We start from the raw sequence: 13,668 nt of genomic DNA on the forward strand, positions 1-13,668 counted from the left end.
GACTAGAATTATTACATTGCTCTTCCTGTCAGCCTCGACATGATTTGAACAAGTACCTCATGTTGACTCCACTGTCACCATAGTCAATGGCGTTTGGATACTCACAGCGCAGGCACTTCTTCTCCTGGGAACTTCTTACCGCCTCCAGATTTAAGAAGTTGTCCGGATGTCCATGAAAGGATGCTGGCACTAATATTAATTCATTCATCAACACTACCCCCTCACTGAAATAAACTAAAATGAACAATAAGCATGAATTTCTAGAAGAAAACTTCATCAAGATTGAAACTAGGGAATAGCTTTAATCTCAAAGCATGAACTTTGAGTAATGTGTGTCTCCTTACTATCCCCAACTGGGGAAGTTGAGCACTAGGAAAGATAAGAAATACACTTGTAGTCTGTTACTCAGGCAAGGATCAGCTGTAGCTGAGAGGCCAAAGTTAAGTGACATGGCTATGCCCTGCCGTTCTTTCCCCCTAACTTCCTAATTGGAGGAAGGAGGTTTGGAGATAAGGGTATATATATATGCAGGATGTAGTTGGTTTACAGCTAGACTGGAAAAGCTCTATCTCTGGGGACATGATGGTATCTTTTTCGACTCTTGGCCAAACTAAGGGCAGTGGGATTTATGATGTGCTGTTTAAAGTTTGAAACTACCCCGGGGATCCCCAGGGTTAATTTCTTTAATGATGGTTTCCAACTGGCTTAATAGATTACGAAAACCTGACTGATTAGCTGGCTAGAGAGGCCATGAAAAGCCTGGGAAATTCTACTTTGAGCTCTCCCAAAGTCAAGATTCCTCCCACAGATCTTGGTAGTTCCAGCTGGAGACAGTGGAGACAGTGCGGTCTCTGTGTAATAAGGACCCTGGGGAGCTCAGGCTTCGGCTCTCTTGGAACCCCAGTGTCTACACTCTCCTTTTCTTGCAGCACCATGTCCTTTGCTTTAAATGAAAGTCTTACGTGAGTGTCCTCTGTGGAGCCTGGTGAGTCCTTTCAAATATATGAACGTGGGAAATCTTTGTAGCAGGGCAGTGTGTATAAATTTTACATAAAAAAACTTACAGATATGAAATGTTAAAATATTTTATACAATATGTTAAGTGTCTGTAACATATTAAATGTAAGAATATATACAAATATTATATAATTATATATAAGTATACAATAGAAACATTCTAGTAGCAAATTTCACAGTTGTAGAGAAAGTGTGTGCTGCTTTCAAGGCACTTCACTTAGCCTGACTTCTTATCAAAGCAGGGGGCTCAGTCTCAAACAGAGGAACAAACTAAAAGTCAAGTGATACCCTCTCCTCACAACAGGAGACAGTACTACCCCTATCTCTATGGAACTGGCACTCAAAGCAGGCATTTCAACTGAGATAGAGGAAAAGTACACACCCAGAAAGTTCCCTCGTTGCAATTTTCCATGGTCCTACTTCCCTTCCACCTTCTTAAAACACCTTCTAGCTTTAACACAACTTCAAAGATGCCATTCAGGGTCCAGGTAAAGAGCAACTGGGTAAGGGAGATTTCACCTACACCATTTTGTGGGAAATAATGGGGCTGATTAAAATTTTGTTTAAAGATGAGTACACAGAAATCTTAAAGAAAAGATCTATACAGAGGCATCCATGCACCCAGGCTTAGAAATCAGCTCCCCTACAAAAATGGGGAAAAAAACCCTATATATATATATATATATATATATATATATATATATATATATATGTGCATATACGCATACACACACACTTAGACATACATATACACATACATACGTACATATGTAATAGAGCAGGGAAACAACTTTTTGGCAACACTAAATGATAAAAAAGGAGATTTCTAAATGGAAATAAAAGGTGACTTAAGAATTATTTTTCAGACAAGCCATTATTTATATTATATTAAATAGCTATAGAAAGTAATAAAAATGCAAAACCTCTGAACAATAATATGACTCGAAAAAACCTGCGGTTAGTAGTTATTAGACACCAAAAAATATTAAAACCTCAGGAAGTGTATCAGTCGAAAACACTTTTGGAAGAGAAAAATCTATTTTAAGACAGCTCCCAGCTGAGAGATGAACTGGCATTTAAAGTTATGAATAAACAAATTATGTCATGAACAAATAAAGTTTAATTAGCTGCGATAATTGGGATTACAAACTAAAAGGCAAACTATTAATTCTTGAAGGAAAAGGTGCATAATAAAACATTTTAAAAAGAACTTCCAGGGCTTCCCTGGTGGCACAGTGGTTGAGACTCTGCCTGCTGATGCAGGGGACACGGGTTCGTGCCCCTGTCCGGGAGGATCCCACATGCCGCGGAGCCGCTGGGCCCGTGAGCCACGGCCGCTGAGCCTGCGCGTCCGGAGCCTGTGCTCCGCAACGGGAGAGGCCACAGCAGTGAGAGGCCCGCTTACTGGAAAAAAAAAAAAAAAAAAAAAAACTTCCAAATTTCATCATATCCATGACAACATCAAATCTAAGAGACACCACTATTTCATGTCCTGCTAAGAAACAGTCAATTAAACATTACTTTTTTGTCATTTAGAATTTTCATTTTATATCTCTTTTTAAAGAGCTTTTAAATACTTTGCATTTATCACGTAGCATTTTCTGATTACATAAAAAGGGAAACTATAAGTTAAATAAATTAAGCTATTTCTAGAATATCTTCACATTTTGAGCCAGAATCTCTTGAATCCCTTTTTGACGCAGAGTCGTAGATGTCTGAGGTTTTCCAGGCAGATAGTTCCCAGCACCACTGGGAGACATGAAGATGATGAAGCATTTTAAGAGAGTTTCTCTGCTGTCTCCAGGGTCTCCTTCCAAGCTATTGACACTTATAATGTAAAAACTGATGCTGGCATGTTCTTGATCTTACCAGGAGGTACCAATGAAAGATTTTCAGACAACAACCAGAACCCTTATCCTCTCCTCAAATGGTCTTTTAAGTGGTTTGTTGACTGAAACATCAAGAAGTTGTAGGCACGTGCCAAATGCCTGCATGTGCAAGCAAAGACAACTTCATTACTGCCAGGAGGCAGCAGCTATATTAACATGTCGTTGCTTAACACACCCGAATTTCAGAGATGGTAATGTGAAAACATAGGAGTCCTAAAAGAGATGAAATACAGTGTAGCAGACCTAGATAAAATTCTCAGGGCTTATTAAGAAAAAGGAGGAGTTGGGAGGAAATATAATAACCTAAGTTCCTCATCTTTCAATGAAAGGAGTCAATGACCGTATTTTAATTTTTGAGGTTTAAACATTTATAAATAAGGTTCTAAGTTTGCTTTTAAAAATGTAGAAGTAACTACTAGCAGTGAAACAGACTAGAAATGAAAGTTGAATAAATCTAAAATATGACAAGAAACTTTCAAACTGGTTCAAAATATCAAACCAACATCAACTTTCTCAAAAAAGTTTTTACACAAAGGATGAGCCAAACTACAATAATAAATTCAATAAAAATATGCAAATAACAACAGGAAGAGCACAGATCTCATTTTCCAACCAAGTGTATAAAAACTAGAAACTAACAAAAGTATGAATAAAATCCTCAATGACACGACTCTTGACTCGAAACAGAATTAGAAAAAATAACAATGATAATGCTGTATTTTAAAGTCTTTGGGGACCGGCCTGGAGTCTACTTACCTCAAGGAATTTTTCTACTAGTTATAAACATGTTCATTAACAAGCAAGAAAGAAAACAAATACATTTGAAGAAGATGGAAAAAGAACAAAACAAACTTTAGAAAAACAGAACATAATAAATTTTAATAAAGTAAAAATTAGAAGCTGCTCATTAACCTATTCTTTAAAAAACCAAGAGACACCATTCATACACAAAATCAAAAATGAGAAAGAAGGGGGGGACCTTGAAGATGGCGGAAGAGTAAGACGCGGAGATCGCCTTCCTCCCCACGGATACACCAGAAATACATCCACACGTGGAACAACTCCTACAGAACTCCTACTGAAGGCTGGCAGAAGACCTCAGACCTCCCAAAAGGCAAGAAACTCCCCACGTAACTGGGTAGGGCAAAAGAAAAAACAGAGACAAAAGAATAAGGACGGCACCTGCACCAGTGGGAGGGAGCTGTGAAGGAGGAAAAGTTTCCACACACTAGGAAGCCCCTCCGCGGGCGGAGACTGCGGGAGGCAGAGGGGGGAGTTTCGGGACCGCGGAGTAGTGCACAGCGACGGGTGCGGAGGGCAAAGCGGGGAGATTCCTGCACAGACGATTGGTGCCGACCGGCACTCACCAACCCGAGAGGCTTGTCTGCTCACCCGCCGGGGCGGGCGGGGCTGCGAGCTGAGGCTAGGGTTTCGGTTTTGGACGGAGCTCAGGGAGAGGACTGGGGTTGGCGGCTTGAACATAGCCTGAAGGGGTAAGTGCACCACGACTAGCCGGGAGGGAGTTCGGGGAAAAGCCTGCACCGGCCGAAGAGGCAAGAGACTTTTTCTTCCCTCTTTGTTTCCTGGTGCGCGAGGAGAGGGGTTTAAGAGCGCTGCTTAAAGGAACTCCAGAGACGGGCGCGAGCCGCGGCTAAAAGCGCGAACCCCAGAGACGGGCGCGAGCCGCGGCTGAGGGCGCGAGCCCCCGAGACGGGCGCGAGCCGCAGCTGAAAGCGCAAACCCCAGAGACGGGCGCGAGCCGCGGCTAAAACCGCGGACCCCAGAGACGGGCGGGAGACGCTAAGGCTGCTGCTGCCGCCACCAAGGGGCCTGTGTGCGAGCACAGGTCACTCTCCACACCCCTCTTCCGCGGAGCCTGTGCAGCCCGCCACTGCCAGGTTCCCGGGATCCAGGGACAACTTCCCCGGGAGTACGCACGGCGGGTCTCAGGCTGGTGCAACATCACGCCGGCCTCTGCCGCAACGTCACGCTGCCTCTGCAGCCGCAGGCCCGCCCCGCACGTAGTGCCCCTCCTACCCCCATCCCACAACCCCCGGCCTGAGTGAGCCGGAGGCCCCGAATCAGCGGCTCCTTTAACCCCGTCCTGTCTGAGCGAAAAAACAGACGCCCTCCAGCGACCTACACGCAGAGGCAGGGCCAAATCCAAAGCTGAGCTCCTGTGAGCTGTGAGAACAAAGAAGAGAAAGGGAAATCTCTCCCAGCAGCCACAGAAGCACCGGATTAAAGCTCCACAATCAACTTGATATACCCTGCATCTGTGGAATACCTGAATAGACAAGGAATGATCCCAAATTGAAGAGGTGGAATTTAGGAGCGAGATCTATGATTTTTTTCCCTTTTCCTCTTTTTGTGAATGTGTACGTGTATGCTTCTGTGTGAGATCCTGTCTGTATACTCTTGCTTCCACCATTTGTCCTAGGGCTCTATCCGTCCATGACTTTTTTTTTTTAAATTCTTTTTATTAATAATTAAGTTTAATAGTAATAACTTTATTGTACTTTACCTTCGTTCTTTCTTTCTTTCCTTCCTTCCTTCCCTCCTTTAGACAACGAATCACCCCAAATTGAGGAGGTGGTCTCAGGGAGCAGGATTTATGATTTTTCCCCCTTTACCTCTTTTTGTGAAGGTGTATGTGTATGCTTCTGTGTAAGATTTTCTCTGTATAGCTTTGCTTCCAACATTTGTCCTAAGGTTCTATCCGTCCCTTTTTTTTTTTTCTAAATATTTTTTAATTCAATAACTATATTATACTTTATTTTATTTTTACTGTATCATCTTTCTTTCTGTCTTTTTTCCTTCTTTCCCTCCTTCCTTCCTTCCTCCCTCCCTCCCTCCCTCCCTCCTTTCTTTCCTTCTTTGCTTCTTTCTTCCTTCCTTCCTTTCCTCCTTTCCTTCTTTCTTTACTCATACTTCTACTAATTCTCCCTACTTTTTCTCCCTTTTATTCTGAGCTGTGTGGATGAAAGGCTCTTGGTGCTCCAGCCAGGAGTCAGGGCTCTGCCTCTGAGGTAGGAGAGCCAACTTCAGGACACTGGTCAACAAGAGACCTCCCAGCTCCACATAATATTAAACGGTGGAAATATCCCAGAGACCTCCATCTTAACACCAGCACCCAGCTTCACTCAACGACCAGCAAGCCACAGTGCTGGACAACCTATGCCAAACAACTAGCAAAACAGGAACACAACCCCACCCATTAGCAGAGAGGCTGCCTAAAATCATAATAAGGCCACAGACACCCCAAAACACACCACCAGACATGAACCTGCCCACTAGAGAGACAAGATCCAGCCTCATCCAGCACAACACAGGCACTAGTCCCCTCCACCAGGAAGCCTACACAACCCACTGAAACAACCTTAGCCACTGGAGACAGACATCAAAAACAACGGGAACTACGAAAGTGCGGCCTGCAAAAAGGAGACCCCAAACACAGCAAGATAAGCAAAATGAGAAGACAGAAAAACACACAGCAGATGAAGGAGCAAGATAAAAACCCACCAGACCTAACAAATGAAGAGGAAATAGGCAATCTACCTGAAAAAGAATTCAGAATAATGATAGTAAGGATGATCCGAAATCTTGGAAGTAGAATGGACAAAATGCAAGAAACAGTTAACAAGGACCTACAAGTACTAAAGATGAAACAAGCAACGATGAACAATGCAATAAATGAAATTAAAATCACTCTAGATAGGATCAATAGCAGAATAACTGAGGCAGAAGAACGGATAAGTGACCTGGAAGATAAAGTAGTGGAAATAACTACTGCAGAGCAGAATAAAGAAAAAAGAATGAAAAGAACTGAGGACAGTCTCAGAGACCTCTGGGACAACATGAAACGCACCAACATTCGAATTATAGGGGTTCCAGAAGAAGAAGAAAGAAAGAAAGGGACTGAGAAAATATTTGAAGAGATTATAGTTGAAAACTTCCCTAATATGGGAAAGGAAATAGTTAATCAAGTCCAGGAAGCACAGAGGGTCCCATACAGGATAAATACAAGGAGAAACACGCCAAGACACATATTAATCAAACTGTCAAAAATTAAATACAAAGAAAGCATATTAAAAGCAGCAAGGGAAAAACAACAAATAACACACAAGGGAATCCCCATAAGGTTAACAGCTGATCTCTCAGCAGAAACCCTACAAGCCAGAAGGGAGTGGCAGGACATACTGAAAGTGCTGAAGGAGAATAGCCTGCAACCAAGACTACTCTACCCAGCAAGGATCTCATTCACATTTGATGGAGAAATTAAAACCTTTACAGACAAGCAAAAGCTGAGAGAGTTCAGCACCACCAAACCAGCTTTACAACAAATGCTAAAGGAACTTCTCTAGACACGAAACACAAGAGAAGGAAATGACCTATAGTAGCGAACCCAAAACAATATATAAAATGGAAATAGGAACATACATATCGATAATTACCTTAAATGTAAATGGACTAAATGCTCCCACCAAAAGACACAGATTGGCTGAATGGATACAAAAACAAGACCCTTATATATGCTGTCTACAAGAGACCCACTTCAGAACTAGAGACACATACAGACTGAAAGTAAGGGGATGGAAAAAGATATTCCATGCAAATGGAAACCAAAAGAAAGCTGGAGTAGCAATTCTCATATCAGACAAAATAGACTTTAAAATAAGGACTATTAAAAGGGACAAAGAAGGACACTACATAATGATCAAGGGATCGATCCAAGAAGAAGATATAACAATTGTAAATATTTATGCACCCAACATAGGAGCACCTCAATACATAAGGCAAATACTAACAACCATAAAAGGGGAGATCAACAGTAACACATTCATAGTAGGGGACTTTAACACCCCACTTTCACCCATGGACAGATCATCCAAAATGAAAATAAATAAGGAAACACAAGCTTTAAATGATACATTAAACAAGATGGACTTAATTGATATTTATAGGACACTCCATCCAAATACAACAGAATACACATTTTTCTCAAGTGCTCATGGAACATTCTCCAGGATAGATCATATCTTGGGTCACAAATCAAGCCTTGGTAAATTTAAGAAAAATGAAATTGTATCAAGTATCTTTTCCGACCACAACGCCATGAGACTAGATATCAATTACAGGAAAAGATCTTTAAAAAATACAAACACATGGAGGCTAAACAATACACTACTTAATAATGAAGTGATCACTGAAGAAATCAAAGAGGAAATCAAAAAATACCTAGAAACAAATGACAATGGAGACACAACGACCCAAAACCTATGGGATGCAGCAAAAGCAGTTCTAAGGGGGAAGTTTATAGCAATACAAGCCCACCTTAAGAAGCAGGAAACATCTCGAATAAACAACCTAACCTTGCACCTCAAGCAATTAGAGAAAGAAGAACAAAAAAACCCCAAAGCTAGCAGAAGGAAAGAAATAATAAAAATCAGATCAGAAATAAATGAAAAAGAAATGAAGGAAACAATAGCAAAGATCAATAAAACTAAAAGCTGGTTCTTTGAGAAGATAAACAAAATAGATAAACCACTAGCCAGACTCATCAAGAAAAAAAGGGAGAAGACTCAAATCAATAGAATTAGAAATGAAAAAGGAGAAGTAACAACTGACACTGCAGAAATAAAAAAAATCATGAGAGATTACTACAAGCAACTCTATGCCAATAAAATGGACAATCTGGAAGAAATGGACAAATTCTTAGAAATGCACAACCTGCCAAGACTGAATCAGGAAGAAATAGGAAATATGAACAGACCAATCACAAGCACTGAAATTGAAAATGTGATTAAAAACCTTCCAACAAACAAAAGCCCAGGACCAGATGGCTTCACAGGTGAATTCTATCAAACGTTTAGAGAAGAGCTAACACCTATCCTTCTCAAACTCTTCCAAAATATAGCAGAGGGAGGAACACTCCCAAATTCCTTCTACGAAGCCACCATCACCTTGATACCAAAACCAGACAAGGATGTCACAAAGAAAGAAAACTACAGGCCAATATCACTGATGAACATTGATGCAAAAATCCTCAACAAAATACTAGCAAACAGAATCCAACAGCACATTAAAAGGATCATACACCATGATCAAGTGGGGTTTATTCCAGGAATGCAAGGATTCTTCAATATATGCAAATCTATCAATGTGATAAACCATATTAACAAATTGAAGGAGAAAAACCATATGATCATCTCAATAGATGCAGAGAAAGCTTTCGACAAAATTCAACACCCATTTATGATAAAAACCCTCCAGAAAGTAGGCATAGAGGGAACTTTCCTAAACATAATAAAAGCCATATATGACAAGCCCACAGCAAACATCATCCTCAATGGTGAAAAACTGAAAGCATTTCCACTAAGATCAGGAACAAGACAAGGTTGCCCACTCTCACCACTCTTATTCAACATAGTTTTGGAAGTTTTAGCCACAGCAATCAGAGAAGAAAAGGAAATAAAAGGAATCCAAATCGGAAAAGAAGAAGTAAAGCTGTCACTGTTTGCAGATGACATGATACTATACATAGAGAATCCTAAAGATGCTACCAGAAAACTACTAGAGCTAATCAATGAATTTGGTAAAGTAGCAGGATACAAAATTAATGCACAGAAATCTCTGGCATTCCTATATACTAATGATGAAAAATCTGAAAGTGAAATCAAGAAAACACTCCCATTTACCATTGCAACAAAAAGAATAAAATATCTAGGAATAAACCTACCTAAGGATACGAAAGACCTGTATGCAGAAAATTATAAGACACTGATGAAAGAAATTAAAGATGATACAAATAGATGGAGAGATATACCATGTTCTTGGATGGGAAGAATCAACATTGTGAAAATGACTCTACTACCCAAAGCAATCTACAGATTCAATGCAATCCCTATCAAACTACCACTGGCATTTTTCACAGAACTAGAACAAAAAATTTCGCAATTTGTATGGAAACACAAAAGACCCCGAATAGCCAAAGCAATCTTGAGAACGAAAAAAGGAGCTGGAGGAATAAGGCTCCCTGACTTCAGACTATATTACAAAGCAACAGTAATCAAGACAGTATGGTACTGGCACAAAAACAGAAAGATAGATCAGTGGAACAGGATAGAAAGCCCAGAGATAAACCCACGCACATATGGACACCTTATCTTTGATAAAGGAGGCAGGAATGTACAGTGGAGAAAGGACAGCCTCTTCAATAAATGGTGCTGGGAAAACTGGACAGGTACATGTAAAAGTATGAGATTAGATCACTCCCTAACACCATACACAAAAATAAGCTCAAAATGGATTAAAGACCTAAATGTAAGGCCAGAAACTATCAAACTCTTAGAAGAAAACATAGGAAGAACACTCTATGACATAAATCACAGCAAGATCCTTTCTGACCCACCTCCTAGAGTAATGGAAATAAAAACAAAAATAAACAAATGGGACCTAATGAAACTTCAAAGCTTTTGCACAGCAAAGGAAACCATAACCAAGACCAAAAGACAACCCTCAGAATGGGAGAAAACATTTGCAAATGAAGCAACTGACAAAGGATTAATCTCCAAAATTTACAAGCAGCTCATGCAGCTCAATAACAAAAAAACAAACAACCCCATCCAAAAATGGGCAGAAGACCTAAATAGACATTTCTCCAAAGAAGATATACAGAATGCCAACAAACACATGAAAGAATGCTCAACATCATTAATCATTAGAGAAATGCAAATCAAAACTACAATGAGATATCATCTCACACCAGTCAGAATGGCCATCATCAAAAAATCTAGAAACAATAAATGCTGGAGAGGGTGTGGAGAAAAGGGGACACTCTTGCACTGCTGGTGGGAATGTGAATTGGTTCAGCCACTGTGGAGAACAGTATGGAGGTTCCTTAAAAAACTACAAATAGAATTACCATATGACCCAGCAATCCCACTACTTGGCATATACCCTGAGAAAACCAAAATTCAAAAAGAGTCATGTACCAAAATGTTCATTGCAGCTCTATTTACAATAGCCAGGACATGGAAACAACCTAAGCGCCCATCATCGGATGAATGGATAAAGAAGATGTGGCACATATACACAATGGAATATTACTCAGCCTTAAAAAGAAATGAAATTGAGCTATTTGTAATGAGATGGATAGACCTAGAGTCTGTCATACAGAGTGAAGTAAGTCAGAAAGAAAAAGACAAATACCGTATGCTAACACATATATATGGAATTTAAGGGAAAAAAATGTCATGAAGAACCTAGGGGTAAGATAGGAATAAAGACGCAGACCTACTGGAGAACGGACTTGAGGGTATGGGGAGGGGGAGGGGTGAGTTTTGACAGGGCGAGAGAGAGTCATGGACATATACACACTAACAAACGTAGTAAGGTAGATAGCTGGGGGGAAGCAGCCGCAAGGCACAGGGATATTAGCTCGGTGCTTTGTGACAGCCTGGAAGGGTGGGATGGGGAGAGTGGGAGGGAGGGAGACGCAAGAGGGAAGACATATGGGAACATATGTATATGTATAGCTGATTCACTTTGTTATAGAGCAGAAACTAACACACCATTGTAAAGCAATTATACCCCAAAAAAGATGTTTAAAAAAAAAAAAAAAAATGAGAAAGAAAACAGAACTATAGTAAAAGAGGAAATAAGTAAAAGAATTATGAGCATGAGTCACGAATTCTTGTGCAAATAAATTTGAAAATCTGGATGGTTAATTTTTTAGCAAAATATTGAATATAAATGATCAAGAGTGAATCAAGAAGAAGAGGAGAGGAGGAAGAAACAAAGACTGTTGTAGGGAAAAAAGTACTCCTCAAAAAAGTGCCAAGCCTAGGCAGTTTTATTGGTGAGTTCTTTCAAAGCTTCAGGGAACACATAAAGCTGACGTTTTTAAAACCTTTCCAGGGCATCGCGGCCAATGGGAGTTGGCAGCTCGATGCACACCACATCCGCATGGGATTGTTAGGGACATGGGTTGATAAATCCCAGCAGGATTAAATGCATTACCAGCATTGTCAGCAGGTTTCAGTTATCTTTCTTGGCAGAGACAGGATGGTGCTTGAAGCAAGTAAAATAGCAAGTGAGGACAGAAGTTCTGCAGATCTGTTAGGGAGTTTACTGTGATTCCATTTGAGCAAAATATCACCTTCTCACTAAATTCCTATTTGAATTGAAAATTTACTGCTTTTATAGCTTTATACTTTAATTGTAAATTTGTTTTGGTTTTCATATAAAAACTATGAGAAGTTTCTACTTTATGTTCATATGCATTTAAATTACAGTAAAGTGAAAAAAAGGTCAACACTGATCTGTGAGAGGCTTTTTTTTTCCTTTAAAGGAGGGATATATATTACTCAGTATTAGAAAGTCTGCTCTCGGCTTTAGAGAAGGAAAACCACTCTCTTTCCTTTGGGTTTGACTTTCTCTGCCCCTTCACCATACTAGAATGGTAAGAGTTCGCAGGAAAAATCAGGACTTAAGTAAAAGGAGAAGTTGCCAAGGAGGACCTGGGCTGTGTCTGGTCAAGGTTGGGCCTGTACAAGAGCAAAAGGTTTCCCTACAGCCCCACATAGTCTAACCCAGGTCACCAGCAACAGGGCTTCCACATGTGGATTCAGATGCAAAAAGCCTTAGAGTTATAAACAAAGTAACTCTGCCCTGAGTCTCCTTTGCATATGGACCTTGAAAACCTATGGCAGCAGGACACAGCTGGCCAAGCATTTGGGATCTGGGTCTAAGCCATCTTTCCCTCTATAACCAACAGCCACATCCTGCTTCCCCTCAGGATTAGGCACATTGCTGGATAGAAGTTTGACCCTAGGACCAGTGACAGAGCTGGAATCAGGTCACTATAGGCCATACTTGTGGTCCAACCAAAGGCTATTCAGCACATTAGTTGTAGGTCAAAACTGCTTAGAAGAGAATCTAAAAATAGGAAGGGACTTTAGAAATCACTTAGTCCAACTTCTATACCAATGATGGAATCTCTTCTAAAACATACTGCTGATACAATCTCTCCTTAACACTTCAGTGATCGAGAATTTACTACTACATTCTACTACTCTTCAGGAAGGCCTTATTGGAAAGTATCATTTGTTAGGAGAGTCTTCCTTATAAAGAAAGAATAACCATCACCCTCTAACTTGTTCTTTAGAACAGGAAAGAAGTCTACCTCTTTTTCCACATGACACTCGTTCTCCCCAGATTACACACTTGATCCAAGAGCACCTAAGATGATAGGATATGGTTTCTAGACCTCTCACCTTCCAGTTACTCTCCTATTAAAATAGTAGCGCCCACAAAATACAGTTGTCCCTTGGTATCTGTGGGGGATTTGTTCCAGGACCCACTGCGGACCAAAATCTGAGGATGCTCATGTCCCAGAGCCGGCCCTCCATATCTGCAGTTATGCATCCGAGGATTCAACCAACCGGTGATTGTATAGGACTGTATTTATTGAAAAAAATATGCATATAAGTGGACCCGTACAGGTCAAACCTGTGTTGAGGGGTCAACTGTACTCCAGCGCATCCACATCAGAACTTCACATTTTAGTCCCAGCTCCTTCCCTCTCTCTACTTAATTTGTAAATTAAGATGAGTAAACCTTCCTTTGGGCAATCAATGCTTTCCTGAAAAGGAGGGTGAAAAAGCAACTGTAAATGAGAAAATCAATCTCCATGAATTAGTGGGATCTGCTATTTAATATATCCCGTAGGCAATACCTTCAGAATACTGTTGCAATTTTA

This window comes from Phocoena sinus, chromosome 4 (genome assembly GCF_008692025.1).
Source record: "Phocoena sinus isolate mPhoSin1 chromosome 4, mPhoSin1.pri, whole genome shotgun sequence".
NCBI lineage: Eukaryota > Metazoa > Chordata > Mammalia > Artiodactyla > Phocoenidae > Phocoena > Phocoena sinus.